Raw genomic sequence first — 18,278 nt, forward strand, 5'->3', positions numbered from 1 at the left:
TTACGGTTTAAATATATTGAGTCATACTAATGCCACGTACCGACCACCGTAACAAACCTCAACTCTTAACAGTTTGGAATGATAATGCGTCACCGGGCTGTTTTCAACCTGTGCATCGGTTGCAGATTTTCGTGTGTTCGTGGAGGTTTAGTGTCACGTGGTTCACGTTGACCCAATAGAATAACAATGAACTGAGCTCCTGATGGGAATAGCTTTTAATGACCAACAAAACGAATTGGTCATTCGCCAAAAACAATCGGATCTTTTGATACATTTCGGGACCGAAGGCAAGATAGCTGTTTGACGAACATTTTGACGGGAAAAAAAACACGCAGCAAAAAAACACGCGGCCCACTTCGCCAAACTACTTCCTGTTTCCTGCTGTGGCAATTTACATTAACCCTCGAACGCCACCATCGCAGTGGAGGTGAATCGCATTCCAATCCACGCCAGCATTTCTTAACACTCATTTGAGGAAATTACGATCGTCTTTTGTTTCCCGATTTGTGTTGAATAAAAATCTGAAATTACACATTTGAAAATAACACACGGAAATCGGATCATTTCCATTTCTCTCATACCAAAAGTACACGGACCAAGACATACAACTGTTTATACGTTCAAAACTCACACTCAAAATAGTTGCCCAATCGATAGGTGACGCTGTTTGAAATATCAGGTATCCATAATCCTGTGCGCCAACAATGTTTCAAGGAAAAAACACATTGATGAACACAAAATACTCATTTAAACTGTCTATTTAGGTTGAGTCCTTCTAAATGTAGTAAATCTATGAACGTCTATTGTTTGTATTAGAAGGAATGGTTGCTGCAATTTCACCGATCGCCTTTTACTAAAGATTTCCGTGGGGAGGAACAATGAGAGTTCATCTCAATTTTTTGATGCTCTGCGAAAGCGGAGCCACCTATACTTGTCAATGGGAAATAGTTAGTAGTCCTGCCTTGTAGTTATTAATTCTGCTAAAGTTTACAGACCAAATTGGTTAAGCTTTAGGGACAGCTTTTGGTGACATCCACCCATTCAAATATAAAACTATTGATTATGCATTGAGCAATAAATTAATATATTTTCCACAAATTATACTATATGTAAGGAACAATAATAGGAGCCATTTAGCTATTAAAGTATTAATATAAAAATACCCTCGTAAATACCCATAAACTGATGCTTTGCTTCTCTTTCTACTGCCTCCACGCCTTTGTTCACCTCCTTTTTCTTAGAGTTGCCATCTAGTGGTGGTGGCAGCATAAGAAATGAAGTAAAAACATACCCATCATGCATTGCCTCTTTTCACCTGAGAACCATATGAATTTGTATTTATAGAAAATCTCCAACAGTACCGCAGAAAGATATATATTTCTTTTTCTGAGCAAGTTTAGAAAATGACATTCTCTTAAAAATTTGAGAACAAGGATTGTACTAAAAATTTCTGGCACAATTTCTGATTTAAAGAAAGACATTTTGATCATATTTTTTCGTATATCCTTGCTGCCAGCCGCCATGAACTTGAATCAATGACGTCATTGACCCTCTGCTTTATCCTGTGAGAATGAAGCTAACGGACTGTGATGTAAACTACTCTTGATTTGACCAGTAGAGTAGGGGGTGCAAAAATCAGTTGTATGTCTGGGTCCACGTACCTTTTGGCCATTAGTTTTTCTTTATAGTGTAGGTAAATGGAGAACGGGAAATGATCCGTGGGGCTATTCCAGAAAGCAGGTTATATGAAAGTTATATCATATACGTTCGTATCAATAACGGGTCGGGAACGTAGTAATTACATTTTATTTTGCAATTACTAATTTGTTGAATGAAGTTCGGCAAGTAGGTGCACAGTTGCAGAGCACAGCTTGATGCACCAACTGTATGTGGCGACCATGAAATTTGGCTTCGTGTGAGGGATTTTGTATTGTACAGGAGAATCAGGGGAGAGCGCGAACGCAGTCCCCCACTACCAGAAATTGTGCAGTCGAGATTCCCACATTTGGGGAATTCGCACGGGTCAGCACAACCGGAGTGCAATGGCTGAGCCTCACCCTGGGTGAACCACCTTCTTGATCATGGTATCTCCCCTGCCAGGTAAGTATGAGTTGTATACGTCGCCGGGGCCGACGTTTTCACCGCGCACACCATCTACAGTCAGAGGCTAATTTGGTACAAAAGTGTGAGCACACGTATTCAGTGGATGAGACAGCATTCGTAGAACTGTTAACATAGTACACCTTTAGTCATTCAAAACCAAAACATTTTAAATTAAGTAAAAAATAGATTCAGAAACATGACCATCATGCCTTGCTTCTTTTTCTACTGCCTCCACGTCTTTGTTCACCTCCTTTTTCCTAGAGTCGCCGTCTAGTGGTGATGCCAGCAACTATAATAAACCGATAAATGAAGTCAAAACATGCCCATCATGCAGTGCCTCTTTTCTCCTGAGAACCCTAAAACGGTATGAATTTGTATTTATTGAACAATGATAGGAAAATCTCAAGCAAAAAAAGACATTTTGACCATATTTTAGAACAGTTACGTAAATTCTTGCTGCCGCCTAAGATGAACCGTCATGAACTGTCATGTACTGATATTGTACTGTGGGCCTACGTGATGACGTAGTGAAGGAGTGACGTTCAGGGAAATGAATATGCAGACAGAGCGGCAAGTTGATGGCCCTCTGTTTCATGAATAAAAGTGATTAAAGACATCGGTTCGGGTCCTGATTAAATTCAGAGTGCATTACCTAATAAAGATATAAGGTGAGCACACAACAATGGCGACGAGGATGACGTCCACCTTCTAAGGAAGAGGAGATAACGACGACGATTTTCGTGAGCAAGTTTAAGTTTGAGCTAACATGGCTAAGTCGGAGCTACAACCGTTTGCTTGCTGCACTGATCCAGCTACTCTCGGGCCAAGATGGACACGATGGCTAACATCTTTCGAGTTGTATGCTGACGGTAAAGGACTGATAATGAACGAGGATACGACCAATGCTACTAAACAAAGAAGACGCGCTCTACTTTTGCATTTGGCGGGACAGGACGTGCAGGATGTTTTCTTCACTTTACCAAACACGGGTGAGGTGACCGACTGCGCGGCAGCAGTAAGGACACTTGACTCCTACTTTGTTCCCCAAGTGAATGCAGCGTACGCGCGCCAATCCTTCCACAAGTTGTTCCAAAATCAGGGAGAAACGGTGCAACAGTTTGGTACACGTTTACGTCAGGCTGCGAAGGACTGTGACTTTCAAGGAGACAAGGACAATCAAATTAGAGACGCTATCCTGAGCAGATGCTGTTCTGGATACGTGAAGAGAAAGCTTCTCGAGGATGGACCTGGTTTGACTTTGGCTCGCACGTTGGAGTTGGCATCGCAATGTGAGCGAGTGGAAGAGCAACTAGCAGCAATGAATGGGAGCAGTATCAAGAAAGAGGGGGAAACGATCAGTCGTATCACAACGAAAAAAGGAAAGTTCACAAGGCCAAAAGGTAAATTGAAGAATTGTGATGACAATAAAGCAGAGAAGCAGTGCTACAGGTGTGGCTACACTGACCACATGGGTAAGGATCCCAAATGCCCAGCACGTGGACAAACATGTCATAAATGCAACGGTAAGGACCATTTCTCAAAAATGTGTCGTACCAAAGGACAAAAGAAGCAAAACGTTAATGCTGTAGAGACTGTGCACAATGACTATGCATTTATGGTGAAAGACTGTGAAATGCCTGAAAGACTAATATTTTGTGTAGGGGGAGTTGAGTTAAAAATGTTAGTAGATTCTGGGGCAACGAGTAATGTCATGGGAGAAAATGTTTGGGAGAAGCTAAAAGCTGAAAACATAAAATGTGAATCATATGTGCCCAAAGAGCAGAGAAATATGTATGCATATTCCTCAACCCAGACACTATCTGTCAAAGGTGCTTTCAAATGTGTAATCGAGATAGGTGACAGGACTGAAGAAGCTGAATTCATTGTGATTAGAGGTAATGGTGAACCACTCCTTGGTAAAATGACAGCTATTAAGCTTGGAGTACTAAAAATAGGGGAAAACGTTGCAGCAATCACAGATGTTAAAAGTATTCTGCAACAACAGTATTCAAATGTGTTCAAAGGAGTAGGTAAATTAAACACCAAACAAATCTCACTGTACATAGACCCAAATGTGAAACCAGTCGCTCAACCACTGAGACGGATACCCTATCATTTGAGGGATGCAGTCGAGAAGAAAATCAAGGAACTGATGGACATGGACATTGTGGAGAAGGTTGAAGGTCCTACTCCCTGGGTAAATCCGGTAGTGATTCTCCCAAAGAAACATGACAAAGACCTTAGGATGTGTTTAGACATGAGAAAAGCTAATGAGGCTATTGTGAGGGAGAGATACCCCCATCCCTACAGTGGATGAAATACTGCAAGGTCTGAATGGTTCTGCAATATTCAGTAAGCTTGATCTCAAATGGGGCTACCATCAGTTAGAGCTAACCCCAGAGTCCAGAGAAATAACAACGTTTGCTGTGCATAATGGTGTTTACAGGTACAAAAGACTGATATTTGGAGTCTCGTCCGCTAGTGAGCAATACCAGCACGAGATAGCCAATGCACTAGCAGGCATCGAGGGTGTGGAGAACATCTCAGATGGCGTGATCATCCATGCTCCAGACCAGGTGACACATGACGAGCGCCTGCACGCAGTCATGAAAAGACTTTCAGAATGCCGATTAACACTGAATGTGGAAAAATGCCAATTTAACATGGACAGACTTGTTTTCATGGGCATATTGTTGACCCAGAAATGCATTGGACCAACTGAGGAGAGAGTGAGAGCTGTTAAGGATGCCAGAGAACCAAAAACGGCAGCTGAAGTGAGAAGTTTCCTAGGACTGGTAGGATTCAGCAGTAGATTTATACCCCAGTTTGCAACGCTCTCTGAACCACTGAGGAGATTGACCAGGAAAGAGACTACATTTGTGTTTGGACCAGAACAAAAACGAGCATTTCAGACTTTAAAGACTGAACTAGCCGGGGCAGGTACTTTAGCTTATTTTGACAAAGAGGCTCCTACCAGAATAATCGCAGATGCAAGTCCTGTAGGGTTAGGCGCAGTGCTTGTACAAAAACAAGATTCTGAGGAGGTACCAGTGTGCTACGTTAGTCGTAGTCTGACAGATTGTGAACGCAGATACTCCCAAACAGAAAGGGAGGCCCTAGCATTAGTTTGGGCATGCGAAAGGCTACATCCATATGTGTACGGACGTAGGTTTGACTTAATCACAGACCACAAGCCATTAGAAGTCGTATACAGTAAAAGATCCAAACCATGTGCTCGTATAGAGCGATGGGTCCTCAGACTTCAACCTTATGACTTTCGGGTGGTGCACATTGCAGGAAAACAAAATATTGCTGATTCTTTATCTAGGTTGTTGTCAGACACAGGGACAAAAGGAATACATGAACATGAATCTGAAGAGTATGTGAGATTCATTGCAGTTAATGCAACACCAAAGGCGCTTACCACACGAGAGGTAGAAGAAGCCTCTGCTGTAGATCCAGAGCTGACGGAGGTGCGAAATGCAATTGAAATTGGACACTTCGAAAAATGTAAACAATATGCACCCATTGTAAATGAACTCTGTGTGATTGGATACATTGTGTTACGTGGAAGCCGCATAGTTTTACCAGAAAAACTCAGAGCAAAAGCACTTGCATTAGCTCATGAAGGACACTTAGGAATTGTAGGGACAAAACAACATCTCAGAACAAAAGTGTGGTGGCCTGGCATGGATAAGGCAGCGGAAAAATACTGTAAAGCTTGTCATGGATGTCAAATAGTGGCCAGACCAGATCCACCTGAGCCTTTGAGGAACACAATCTTACCAGATCGACCATGGCAAGACGTGGCTGTAGATCTGTTAGGACCACTACCAAACAGTCAGTCTATATTTGTTTTAGTAGATTATTACAGTCGCTACTATGAGTATGAAATAATGACGTCTACAACCACGGACAGAGTTATTGACTGAATTGAGGACATTTTCAGTAGGCATGGACTACCAGTGACGATCAAATCGGACAATGGACCACAGTTCAAATCTGACTTCTTCAGGGAATACTGTGAAACAAATGGAATCAAACATGTGAGAACACCACCAAAATGGGCACAAGCCAATGGAGAAGTGGAACGTCAAAATGCATCACTGATGAAGAGAATCAGGATTGCACAGGCAGAAGGGCTGGACTGGAAACGTGAACTGAGGAAATATGTAACTATTTACAGGAGCATTGAACACCCCACGACAGGGAAAAGTCCAGCTGAACTTCTTTTCAACAGGAAAATGAGAGGAAAGTTGCCTGACCTCTCTGAGTCCAAAACAACGGCTCTAGATGTTCGTGACAGGGATGCTGAACAAAAAGGGAAAGCAAAGCTTTATCCTGATGAACGACGAGGAGCCCAGTACTCAAATGTGGACATTGGAGACACAGTACTGGTACAACAGGACAAACAGGACAAATTCACAACACCATTCAATCCAACCCCACATAGAGTCGTGAGTAAAACTGGAAGTCAAGTGGTAATTGAATCCCCAACTGGAGCTCGCTACCACCGGAATACCACTCACGTGAAGAAATACCAATCATATGAGAATACTGAAGGACATGACACACCGAAGACTTTTACTGAAGGGGAGGAAAATGTACTGAGCAGAAATGTGGACAGTTGCAACCAGACACCACAAGAGGAAGCTCAGGAACCTGAAATGAGGCCCCAGAGAGTCAAAAAGATACCAGCAAAGTTCAAAGACTTTGTGACAAAGTAAAAGTAAAGGGTTGTGTCTGAATATATTGTTCACTGTTTAAGAGAAAAAAATGTTTATGGGTTACATAAGAAAAGTTAGACAATACAATGTTCGGTTAGCAAAAGATGATGATGTAAATTACATGGTCAATATTAGTATGTGATGGTACAGTTTATTTCTAAGGAAAGGGGGGATGTCATGTACTGATATTGTACTGTGGGCCTACGTGATGACGTAGTGAAGGAGTGACGTTCAGGGAAATGAATATGCAGACAGAGCGGCAAGTTGATGGCCCTCTGTTTCATGAATAAAAGTGATTAAAGACATCGGTTCGGGTCCTGATTAAATTCAGAGTGCATTACCTAATAAAGATATAAGGTGAGTGTCAGGGTTTTCCAAAACTATCTTGATCATATGATTATGTTGGAATGTATGTAACCAGTAATGAATAACCTTGGTAGATTAGTTTTATGCTTATGTTGGTGTGTAACCAGTAATAAATAACCTAGCTTGTTCCATCCTACACAATGTCGTAAAACATCCCCTGCCCTGCTAATCTAGAGGTCAAGGGCCTTTTTTACTTGTCTATTCAGTCTATGGTCACCCCCACTCTTTTTCTCTTAATAAAGATGGTCTTGTGGGAAGCGAGAGTCAGACGTCATTCGATCATTGCTGTACGCACAGTGACGAATGGACTCTCCGCCTGCAGGTGCCCAAAACGACTAACTTGTCTCCGAGTGGTTCTTGCAAAATAAGTTAGAGTGAGCACCACTCTAACAGTGAGCACACAACATGAACTTGAATCAAATCCGATCAAGACGTCGTTGACTTTCTGCTTCATCCTGTGAGAATGAAGCTAACGGATTGTGATGTAAACTACTTTTTATTTGCCCAGTAGAGGGGGGCGCACCGCTCCTGGAGGTACTGCAATACCAGGTCGATGCATAGAGTGGACGGAGCAAGCCCCTATACCATCTCCCTGTTGCGAAAATCCAATATATACATGGTCCCCGGATAGGGAACGTATCAGATATTAATCTGATAAGAACAGATACTACACCTGGTCTTAGCCAAAAGGCCGAGAAGCGATGTACTGAAACTGGTCTGAGGAAACCACTTAAATAAAGAGACTGTGGTGTGCAAGGACTGGAGTCGGAGGCGGAGTGATAAATGACGGTGCCAACGGCAGTTGTTTTAATGACATTTATAATTAGCTTCTCTCAACCACGGGCCGACTCTTTTCCCTTCGAGATCCTAACACACACTCCTCAAACAGGAAACTCCCACACGTGTAAAACATCCCACCGGAACTCGGCAACGTGAACTTAGGTTCCGGGTGAATTATGTCAACCCACTACACAAGCCCCCCCAGAATTCACCCATAGTCAAAATCCCCGCGCCGGAAAGGAACGACAGCCCGACCACAGCGGGTGTAGGTGGCAGGGGCTGGCAGGGGGTCAAGGGTAGGGGGCGCCGCCGGAAAGACCGCTGGGCTGGACGGTCGCGTTGTCGGTCGGGCAGGTGGGAGCTCGGTCAGGTCGGAGGGGCGAGGCGCTGGGGGGCGTCCGCGGCGTGGGGCCTGCGCCAATTCCAACGTCCGGGAAACATCCACGTGGGCAGGCTTAATCCTATCAACCAAGATAGTCTCAGGCCTACCGCCGATGTCCACGACCATGCTCTTACTCCCGTGCTGCAAGACCTTAAAAGGCCCGTCGTAAGGCGGACGCAACGGCCCGCGGTGGGCGTCGTGGCGGATGAACACAAAACCCGCCGAGCGTAGGTTGGTGGGCACCCGGGAAACAGGGGTGCAGTGCCGTGACGTGGGGACAGGTGCGAACGTCCCGGCAACTTCCAGCAGGGCGGACCGCTGCCCTGCCGCCGACCAAGGCGTTGTGGCGTCTGGAATGAAGTCCCCTGGAACTCGTAGTACCTGGCCGTAGACGAGCTCAGCGGACGAGGACTGCAAGTCCTCCTTAGGGGCCGTCCTGAGGCCCAGCATGACCCAGGGAAGTCTGTCCACCCAGTTGCCATCCACCAGACTGGCGCGTAGAGCAGCCTTCATGGAGCGGTGGAACCGCTCGCACAGCCCGTTAGCCTGGGGGTGATAAGCGGTGGTGCGGTGCAGCTTGACGCCCAGGCCTCCAGCAACCACATTCCAGATCTCGGAAGTAAACTGTGCACCCCGGTCCGAGGAGAGGTCTGAAGGTGTTCCAAAGCGCGCGACCCATGTGCCAATAAACGCCCGGGCCACGTCAGCAGCCGAGGTTGAGGAGAGGGGGACGGCCTCAGGCCAACGGGTCGTCCTGTCCACCATGGTGAGGAGGTAGGTTAAACCATGGGAAGGGGGGAGCGGGCCCACAAGGTCGATGTTGACGTGGTCGAACCTCCTCTCGGGGACAGTGAACGGCTCCAACGGGGCCTTGGTATGGCGGTATACCTTCGCACGCTGACAAGCCACACACGAGTCGACCCAGGCCCGCACGTCCCTCTTCAGCCCTTTCCAGACGAACTTCTGAGCCACCAGCCTCACGGACGCTTTTCTGCCAGGATGGGACAGGCCGTGTATCGCCTCAAAGACAGCCCGCTGCCAGCCGGCAGGGACAAGTGGTCTAGGCTGGCCGGTGGAGAGGTCGCACCACAGCCTGACTCCTGAGTCGCCAACCGCGACCACCTCCAGACGCAGCCCAGTGTCAGAGTCTTTGAGCGACTGGATCCCAGGATCTGAGGCTTGGTCAGCACTCATACTTGAGTAGTCGAGCCCCAGCTGAACCGTGTGGACGACCGCTCTAGAGAGGCAATCGGCGACCACGTTGGACTTGCCGGCGATGTGTCGGATATCTGTGGTGTACTCAGAGATAAATGACAGCTGACGCTGCTGGCGGGCGGACCAGGGCTCAGCCACCTTGGACATAGAGAACGTGAGGGGCTTGTGGTCGACGAAAACCGTAAACTCACGGCCTTCCAGGATGGAGCGGAAATGGCGGATCGCCAACCAGACGCCGAGTAGCTCCCTGTCGAATGTGCTGTATTTGCGCTCCCTAGGGACCAGCTGGCGGCTGAAAAAGGCGAGCGGTTGCCAGGCGCCACCAACCCACTGCTCAAATACAGCACCAACTGCGTAGTCAGATGCGTCGGTTGTGAGGGCGACCGGGGCTCCAGGCGACGGGTGGACCAACAAGGTGGCCTGGCACAGCGCAGCCTTAGTATCCTCGAAAGCTTTGATCCTCTCGGGGGTCCAGTCGATGTCCTGGTTGGGGGTCTTACCCTTAAGGGCCCCATACAGTGGGTGCATGATGTGGGCCGCCCGGCGTATGAATCGGTGGTAGAACGTAACCATCCCAAGGAACTCCCGGAGCCCCCGGGCCGAACGTGGGCGGGGAAAAGCGGAGACTGCTTCCACCTTTGTCGGCAAGGGGGTGGCCCCATTACTGCCGATGAGATGCCCAAGAAACTGGATCGACGGCACCCCGAAGACGCACTTCGCCGGGTTAATGATCAGGCCATGCTGGTCGAGCCTTGTGAAAAGGGCCCGCAGGTGTGCCGCATGCTCCTCCTCCGAGGAGCTGGCGACGAGGACATCGTCCAAGTAGACGAAGATGAAAGGCATGTCCCTAAGCGCAGAGTCCATCAACCGCTGGAAGGACTGGGCCGCGTTTTTCAGGCCGAAGGGCATCCTAAGAAACTCGAAAAGCCCGAAAGGAGTCACCACCGCCGTTTTAGGGATGTCAGCAAGGTGCACCGGGACTTGGTGATAACCCCGCACCAGGTCCACTTTGGAGAACAGGTGCTTCCCTGCTAGATGTATCGAAAAGTCCTGAACATGGGGGACCGGGTAGCGGTCGGGCGTGGTGGCATCATTGAGGCGGCGGTAGTCGCCACACGGGCGCCAACCACCGTCCAGCTTAGGCACCATGTGGAGTGGGGAGGCCCACGGGCTGTCAGAGCGGCGAACAATGCCAAGGCGTTCCATGCTGGCGAACTCGGCCCGAGCAATTGTCAGTCTCTCCGGGTTGAGCCGTCGGGCCCTAGCGTAGATGGGGGGGCCTTTGGTCTCGATGTGGTGCTCGACCCCATGTTTAGCTGTGGTGGCGGCAAAAGTGGGCCGTGTAAGGCTGGGGAACTCTCCGAGGAGTTTCTGGTACATGTCGCCCTCGGAGAGCGAACTGGAGAGACCCACATAATTCCCCTCATCGCGGACACATGCGAAGGAGGAGAAGGTTAACGCGTCCACCAGGCGGCCGTTCTTAACATCCACGAGCAGTCCGTGGGCGCACAAAAAATCTGCGCCAAGCAGGGGGAAGGAGATGTCGGCAGTGACAAAGTCCCATGTGAAACGCTGACCCCCGAAACATATGTCCACAGTCCTTGTGCCATACGTCCTGATGGGGGTGTCGTTGGCGGATGTTAAGGGCGGGCCGTGCAACCCTCCAGCAGCGTCGTCCACTGTAGCCGTCAGGACGCTTCTCTGGGCGCCGGTGTCACAGAGGAATCTGCGACCAGAGAGGGAGTCCTCAACGAACAGCAGCCGGTTCTTTTTGCCTGCGGTCACGGCCACTACTGAGCGCAGGCTTTGGCGTTTCCCGTCGTGTCGAAGTTGCAAGGGGAGCGGCACCTTTTAGCCTTGGCGCCAAAACGTGCATGGAAGTAGCACAAACCTGTGCTGGTGCGGCTGTCAGTTGCAGCGCGTCCTCTGCCAGGGGAAACGCCAGCGCTCGGGGACGTGTAGCTGCGTGTTGGGGCCAGCACACCAGGGGCGAAACGCTGGGTGGCCAAGTAGAAACGGTCCGCTTCCTCCGAAAGAGCACGCGGCTCCGTAATGGTCGTATTTGCGAGGGCCGTTTGGACGTGCGGCGGCATATGTCGCAGAAACAGTTCAATGAAAAGAAAATTCGGCTCTTCCCCACCCAGCAGGTTTAACATCATCTCCATGTGTTCAGAGGGTTTGCTGTCCCCCATGCCTTGAATAGCAAGCAGGCGCCGGGCTCGTTCGGATCGCGACAGTTCAAAAATCCTGAGGAGATAAGCCTTGAGCCCTGCATATTTATCCTGGGCCGGAGGGGAAGTGATGAAACTTACGGCTCTGGCTGCGGTGGAGCTTCCGAGTGCCGAGACAACGTGGTAGTAGCATGTGGCGTCATCCGTAATTCCCCGGAGGGCGAACTGAGCCTCCGCCTGTGCGAACCATGCACGTTGCTGCAGAAGTCTCCCAAAACTCAGGCAGCCTAAGGACGGCGGAATGCGCCATGCCGTCTCGCTCGGTATTCTGTTCAGTCCCGGAATCCTCAGCGGGACTGATGTCAGGGTCACCAGTGTGGTGTGCAAGGACTGGAGTCGGAGGCGGAGTGATAAATGACGGTGCCAACGGCAGTTGTTTTAATGACATTTATAATTAGCTTCTCTCAACCACGGGCCGACTCTTTTCCCTTCGAGATCCTAACACACACTCCTCAAACAGGAAACTCCCACACGTGTAAAACATCCCACCGGAACTCGGCAACGTGAACTTAGGTTCCGGGTGAATTATGTCAACCCACTACAAGACTACCAATTCAAGTTACGGTTTAAATATATCGACTCATACTAATGCTTCTTTTCCTGCGCATCACGTGATTCCCGTTTCTTTTTGTGGTCAGGTGCGGAAGTCAACGCTGCTGCCATCTAGCGGTGTAACGGCATATACGCTTTAACAAATAATAATCACTCGCAGGGCACACAGAGACGAAAAACCGTCCGCACTCGCACCTACGGGCAATTTGGAGCGCTCAATGGGCCTATCATGCATGTTTGGGGGAAATGGAAGGAAACCAGAGTGGAGAACGTGCACAATGCAAACAAACAGGTCAGGGAGTTGGAACCGAACGCACCAGAGCAAGCATGGACTCACAACGACACGTTTAGAGTGTAAACGTTTCCATAGAATTGCCAAACACCAAATACTTGTTCGAACTATACATCTTAGTTGAGTGTTAAGGCCTCCTAAATTTGGCAAATATATGAAGATCTATTTTTATTAAAAGGAAATGGTTGCTAGTGTGACACCGCCTGTTACTTTGGTGAGACCAGCAATGGGGTGGCCCGTTTGGACAAGCCGAAATCAGTTCACTCTTGTTTCTCTTCAGATCGTATAAATCTTTCGCCTTTTACTAAAGATTTCCGTGGGGAGGAACGACAAGAGTATATCTCAATTTTTTGATGCTCTGCGAAAGCGGAGCTTCCTGTACTTGTCAATGGAAAGTAATCAAAATTCCTGCTTTGTTGCCATTAATTCTGCCATAGCTTACAGGTAACATCCACCCATTCAATTATAAAACGATCTAATATGAGCAATAAATTAAAATATTTTCTACTAATTATACTATATGTAAGGGACAATAAACAATTTAGCCATTAAAATATTTATTATTAAAGTTAATTCAGATTTGTGTCGAAGTTGTAAAGATTTAAGCCGTGTAAATGAATACAGCCATAAGTACTTCAGTACAAAAGTACTTCAGAAATACATAACAGGCTTTTGTTAGTTGAACTAATACGACGATACTGTTAATCGACTGAGTTGAATATCAGGAGTACGCCACTACATTATCTAAATTTTTATTTAACCAATTTCAAAGAACTACTCTGATCATGTCCCTCCCCTCAATGCTCCACTAGGAAGCATAGAACGCTCATCAAAAGTGGAGAATCTATGATATAAACATCATTATTCTCCGCTAGCTTCACGCTCAGGAAGGAACATCATTTCTCATCATCGTAGTTGGCGAGACCGTTCATTTTAGAAACACATATCTCAAGTTAATAACTATAGAAATGATCCCTGAAAGTATAGTCTTAATTCATCAACGAGGGGCGGCGGGAAGTCATCTGCGAGTGTACCATTTTTACCCAGAGGGCAACCACGACTAGTAAAGGACTATGTTTAGATTGTAGGGGTGTAACGATACATCGATACACATAAATTAATCGATATTATGCTCTACGATTTATTGGCATTGATGCTAAAGGTAAACATCGATTTATATCGCCGTGTTTGACCTCGGACATTAGACGCGACTTTATTTTGAAATCCAGTTCATTGTTGCTTGCTTCCTCTTCCGGGAGCAGGGAGCAGTGCGCGGCGTTGTTGTGTTGTGAGCAGAGCAGGCACGTGAAAGGGGAGTCGACAACTAGTACGCGGCTCCTGGGCTGGTGCTATGGCTAGTGTCCAAAAAGACGAGGAAATTTGCTCCCCTTTAGGCTTCAAGTCATTCGTTTGGAAGCACTTTGGATTCCAAAGAAAAGATGGCTCAACGGACAAGACACGTGCAGTTTGTAAATCCTGCCATACGGTGATCAAATATTCAGGGAGCACAAATCTCGCCGCACATTTAAAGAAAAAACACGACATCAAAGTTAAGTGTTAAAGTAAGCAATTTGTATACTACAATACTCTTGTAATTTCCTAAATAAAGAGTTTGCAGTACCTTGTGGATTTTGCGTATGAATTGTTATAAATCAGGATATTGTTCTATATTTTTTATTAAAAAAAAAAATATCGATCGAAGAGCACTATATCGCGATATATCGTGATTGAATCGCAGCAGGCTTTAAGATATCGGCAAATATCGTATCGAAGTTCTTTATATCGATATTATATCGTATCGTGACAAAACCCGCGATTTAAGGCTTTAAAACTGACTGTGTATACTAGGCTTTTGTTTTAAACATGAAGGCTTTTATTTAAAAACGACCATGTAAAGTAAAGGTTTTAAAATTAACATAGAGGCTTTTAAAAATGCCTATGGTAGCCAAACAATCAACTTTACATTGCAGACACGTTTCAGAATCCACCCGCCGTGAGTACTGATAACGCTTGCAGACACCAGAGAGAATATTTTATATTGCCCATCCATCCAATTTCTGTACTGATTCTCCCCACGGGGTTAGTAGACGTGCTGGAGCCTATCACATAGGGATGGGCGGATCGATACAAAAGTATCGATATATCGATCCAGGCTGCTCATTTTTGAGTATCGATCTCCCTAGCTAAAATATCGATACTTACAATTATTTAATTATATTTTTCCTCATTTTTTTCTGCTCCAATTTGACGACTTGCACTCATGCTAGCACTACTTTTCCTTCCGCCTGCTGCACCGGCGTGTCCTGCTCTGCTTTGCTCCCGCCCCCTTTTCTCACAAGCCAAGCCCTCCTCCTCCGCCTCCCGTTCCAATCCAAACAAACACAAACAAGCATGGCCACGGCGGCGGCCCAGTCCGAACGCAAGAGAAGTCTGGTTTGGGGATATTATATTTTACTTAATAACAACGAGGCAAAATGTGAAATATGTCACAAAACAATTAAATATTGTGGCGACACCACAAACTTGACAAAACATTTAAGCAAAATTCACCCCACGGTTCATGAAGAGCTGCAGTTGAAACGTGCCGCAGACACTAAGGCAGCGACGGAAAACCCTGCAGCCACACCGAGGCTAAGGTATCAAAGTACCTTAGAAGCAGCGTTTCAGAAAGGCAAGACATATCCAGGTATCAGGTGCTAACCAAAAATTGTAAGCATTTGTGGTTGATGTGCTATTTGAAGCAATAATTACTACGCTTTAGTCAGTCATTTATAAATAAAGTTTTCCCCTTTTCAATTTGTGGTCGAACGCCATACGTTTTATTTGTAACTCCACTTCCTATAAACAACACTAAAGTATTACAATATTAAATGTAAGTATCCAGTGGCTTTACAAATTGATAGTTTTGCTGCTCATGACGATTAAGCCCTGCATCTCTGTTGGTACCATGTCCCTTTTTAGATTATACTAAAAGACAAAACTTTTTCCCAACAACAGAGAGAGAGAGAGAGAGAGAGAAAAGTAAAGAATAGCTCCTTTTTATTAAAGTTATACTATTAATATGCATATTCCACTAATGCACTAATGTCTAAAAAGGTTAATAATTCACGTGACGTAATACTTTTTTCTACAAAATTCAATAGATGACTCTCCAAGAGCAAGAATGCCACTGCATTTAAATCGTTTTTTGGGCGGGAAATTACACTTCCGGTATCGATATCGGATCGAATATCGGGTATTTTGGGTAGGAAATACTTGGTATCGGATCGATTCCAAAATCATTGGTATCGCCCATCCCCACTGGACATCATAAACTTTGTATTAGAAGGAATGGTTGCTGCAATTTCACCGATCGCCTTTTACTAAAGATTTCCGTGGGGAGGAACAATGAGAGTTCATCTCAATTTTTTGATGCTCTGCGAAAGCGGAGCCACCTATACTTGTCAATGGGAAATAGTTAATAGTCCTGCCTTGTAGTTATTAATTCTGCTAAAGTTTACAGACCAAATTGGTTAAGCTTTAGGGACAGCTTTTGGTGACATCCACCCATTCAAATATAAAACTATTGATTATGCATTGAGCAATAAATTAATATATTTTCCACAAATTATACTATATGTAAGGAACAATAATAGGAGCCATTTAGCTATTAAAGTATTAATATAAAAATACCCTCGTAAATACCCATAAACTGATGCTTTGCTTCTCTTTCTACTGCCTCCACGCCTTTGTTCACCTCCTTTTTCTTAGAGTTGCCATCTAGTGGTGGTGGCAGCATAAGAAATGAAGTAAAAACATACCCATCATGCATTGCCTCTTTTCACCTGAGAACCATATGAATTTGTATTTATAGAAAATCTCCAACAGTACCGCAGAAAGATATATATTTCTTTTTCTGAGCAAGAAAATGACATTCTCTTAAAAATTTGAGAACAAGGATTGTACTAAAAATTTCTGGCACAATTTCTGATTTAAAGAAAGACATTTTGATCATATTTTTTCGTATATCCTTGCTGCCAGCCGCCATGAACTTGAATCAATGACGTCATTGACCCTCTGCTTTATCCTGTGAGAATGAAGCTAACGGACTGTGATGTAAACTACTCTTGATTTGACCAGTAGAGTAGGGGGTGCAAAAATCAGTTGTATGTCTGGGTCCACGTACCTTTTGGCCATTAGTTTTTCTTTATAGTGTAGGTAAATGGAGAACGGGAAATGATCCGTGGGGCTATTCCAGAAAGCAGGTTATATGAAAATTATATCATATACGTTCATATCAATAACGGGTCGGGAACGTAGTAAGTACATTTTATTTTGCAATTACTAATTTGTTGAATGAAGTTCGGCAAGTAGGTGCGCAGTTGCAGAGCACAGCTTGATGCACCATCGCTCACCTTCTTGATCATGGTATCTCCCCTGCCAGGTAAGTATGAGTTGTATACGTCGCCGGGGCCGACGTTTTCACCGCGCACACCATCTACAGTCAGAGGCTAATTTGGTACAAAAGTGTGAGCACACGTATTCAGTGGATGAGACAGCATTCGTAGAACTGTTAACATAGTACACCTTTAGTCATTCAAAACCAAAACATTTTAAATTAAGTAAAAAATAGATTCAGAAACATGACCATCATGGCTTGCTTCTTTTTCTACTGCCTCCACGTCTTTGTTCACCTCCTTTTTCCTAGAGTCGCCGTCTAGTGGTGATGCCAGCAACTATAATAAACCGATAAATGAAGTCAAAACATGCCCATCATGCAGTGCCTCTTTTCTCCTGAGAACCCTAAAACGGTATGAATTTGTATTTATTGAAAATCTCCAACATTACCGCAGAAAAATATATATACTTCTTTTTCTGAACGAGTTTTGAAAATGACATTTTCTTAACATTTGGAGAACAAGAATTGTACTAAAAGATCCTGGAACAATGATAGGAAAATCTCAAGCAAAAAAATACATTTTGACCATATTTTAGAACAGTTACGTAAATTCTTGCTGCCGCCTAAGATGAACCGTCATGAACTGTCATGTACTGATATTGTACTGTGGGCCTACGTGATGACGTAGTGAAGGAGTGACGTTCAGGGAAATGAATATGCAGACAGAGCGGCAAGTTGATGGCCCTCTGTTTCATGAATAAAAGTGATTAAAGACATCGGTTCGGGTCCTGATTAAATTCAGAGTGCATTACCTAATAAAGATATAAGGTGAGCACACAACATGAACTTGAATCAAATCCGATCAAGACGTCGTTGACTTTCTGCTTCATCCTGTGAGAATGAAGCTAACGGATTGTGATGTAAACTACTTTTTATTTGCCCAGTAGAGGGGGGCGCACCGCTCCTGGAGGTACTGCAATACCAGGTCGATGCATAGAGTGGACGGAGCAAGCCCCTATACCATCTCCCTGTTGCGAAAATCCAATATATACATGGTCCCCGGATAGGGAACGTATCAGATATTAATCTGATAAGAACAGATACTACACCTGGTCTTAGCCAAAAGGCCGAGAAGCGATGTACTGAAACTGGTCTGAGGAAACCACTTAAATAAAGAGACTGTGGTGTGCAAGGACTGGAGTCGGAGGCGGAGTGATAAACGACGGTGCCAACGGCAGTTGTTTTAATGACA

The 18,278-nt window shown here is 45.6% G+C and overlaps 5 non-coding genes across 5 annotated transcripts; 1 reads left to right on the plus strand and 4 right to left on the minus strand.

The window, feature by feature from the left end:
- Positions 1–1,944: 1,944 nt before the first annotated feature.
- On the minus strand, positions 1,945–2,108 carry LOC133146048 (U1 spliceosomal RNA). The gene has a single exon (XR_009711279.1). It is a non-coding gene; the product is annotated as a U1 spliceosomal RNA (small nuclear RNA).
- A 5,600-nt stretch (positions 2,109–7,708) lies between these two features.
- Positions 7,709–7,899, minus strand: LOC133145864 (U2 spliceosomal RNA). The gene has a single exon (XR_009711112.1). It is a non-coding gene; the product is annotated as a U2 spliceosomal RNA (small nuclear RNA).
- A 5,009-nt stretch (positions 7,900–12,908) lies between these two features.
- LOC133145988 (U5 spliceosomal RNA) lies at positions 12,909–13,022 on the plus strand. Its single transcript, XR_009711229.1, has one exon. It is a non-coding gene; the product is annotated as a U5 spliceosomal RNA (small nuclear RNA).
- A 399-nt stretch (positions 13,023–13,421) lies between these two features.
- LOC133145893 (small nucleolar RNA U3) lies at positions 13,422–13,639 on the minus strand. Its single transcript, XR_009711139.1, has one exon. It is a non-coding gene; the product is annotated as a small nucleolar RNA U3 (small nucleolar RNA).
- Positions 13,640–17,974: 4,335 nt separating this feature from the next.
- LOC133145865 (U2 spliceosomal RNA) lies at positions 17,975–18,165 on the minus strand. Its single transcript, XR_009711113.1, has one exon. It is a non-coding gene; the product is annotated as a U2 spliceosomal RNA (small nuclear RNA).
- Between the last annotated feature and the right edge of the window lie 113 nt (positions 18,166–18,278).

This window comes from Syngnathus typhle, linkage group LG21 (genome assembly GCF_033458585.1).
Source record: "Syngnathus typhle isolate RoL2023-S1 ecotype Sweden linkage group LG21, RoL_Styp_1.0, whole genome shotgun sequence".
NCBI lineage: Eukaryota > Metazoa > Chordata > Actinopteri > Syngnathiformes > Syngnathidae > Syngnathus > Syngnathus typhle.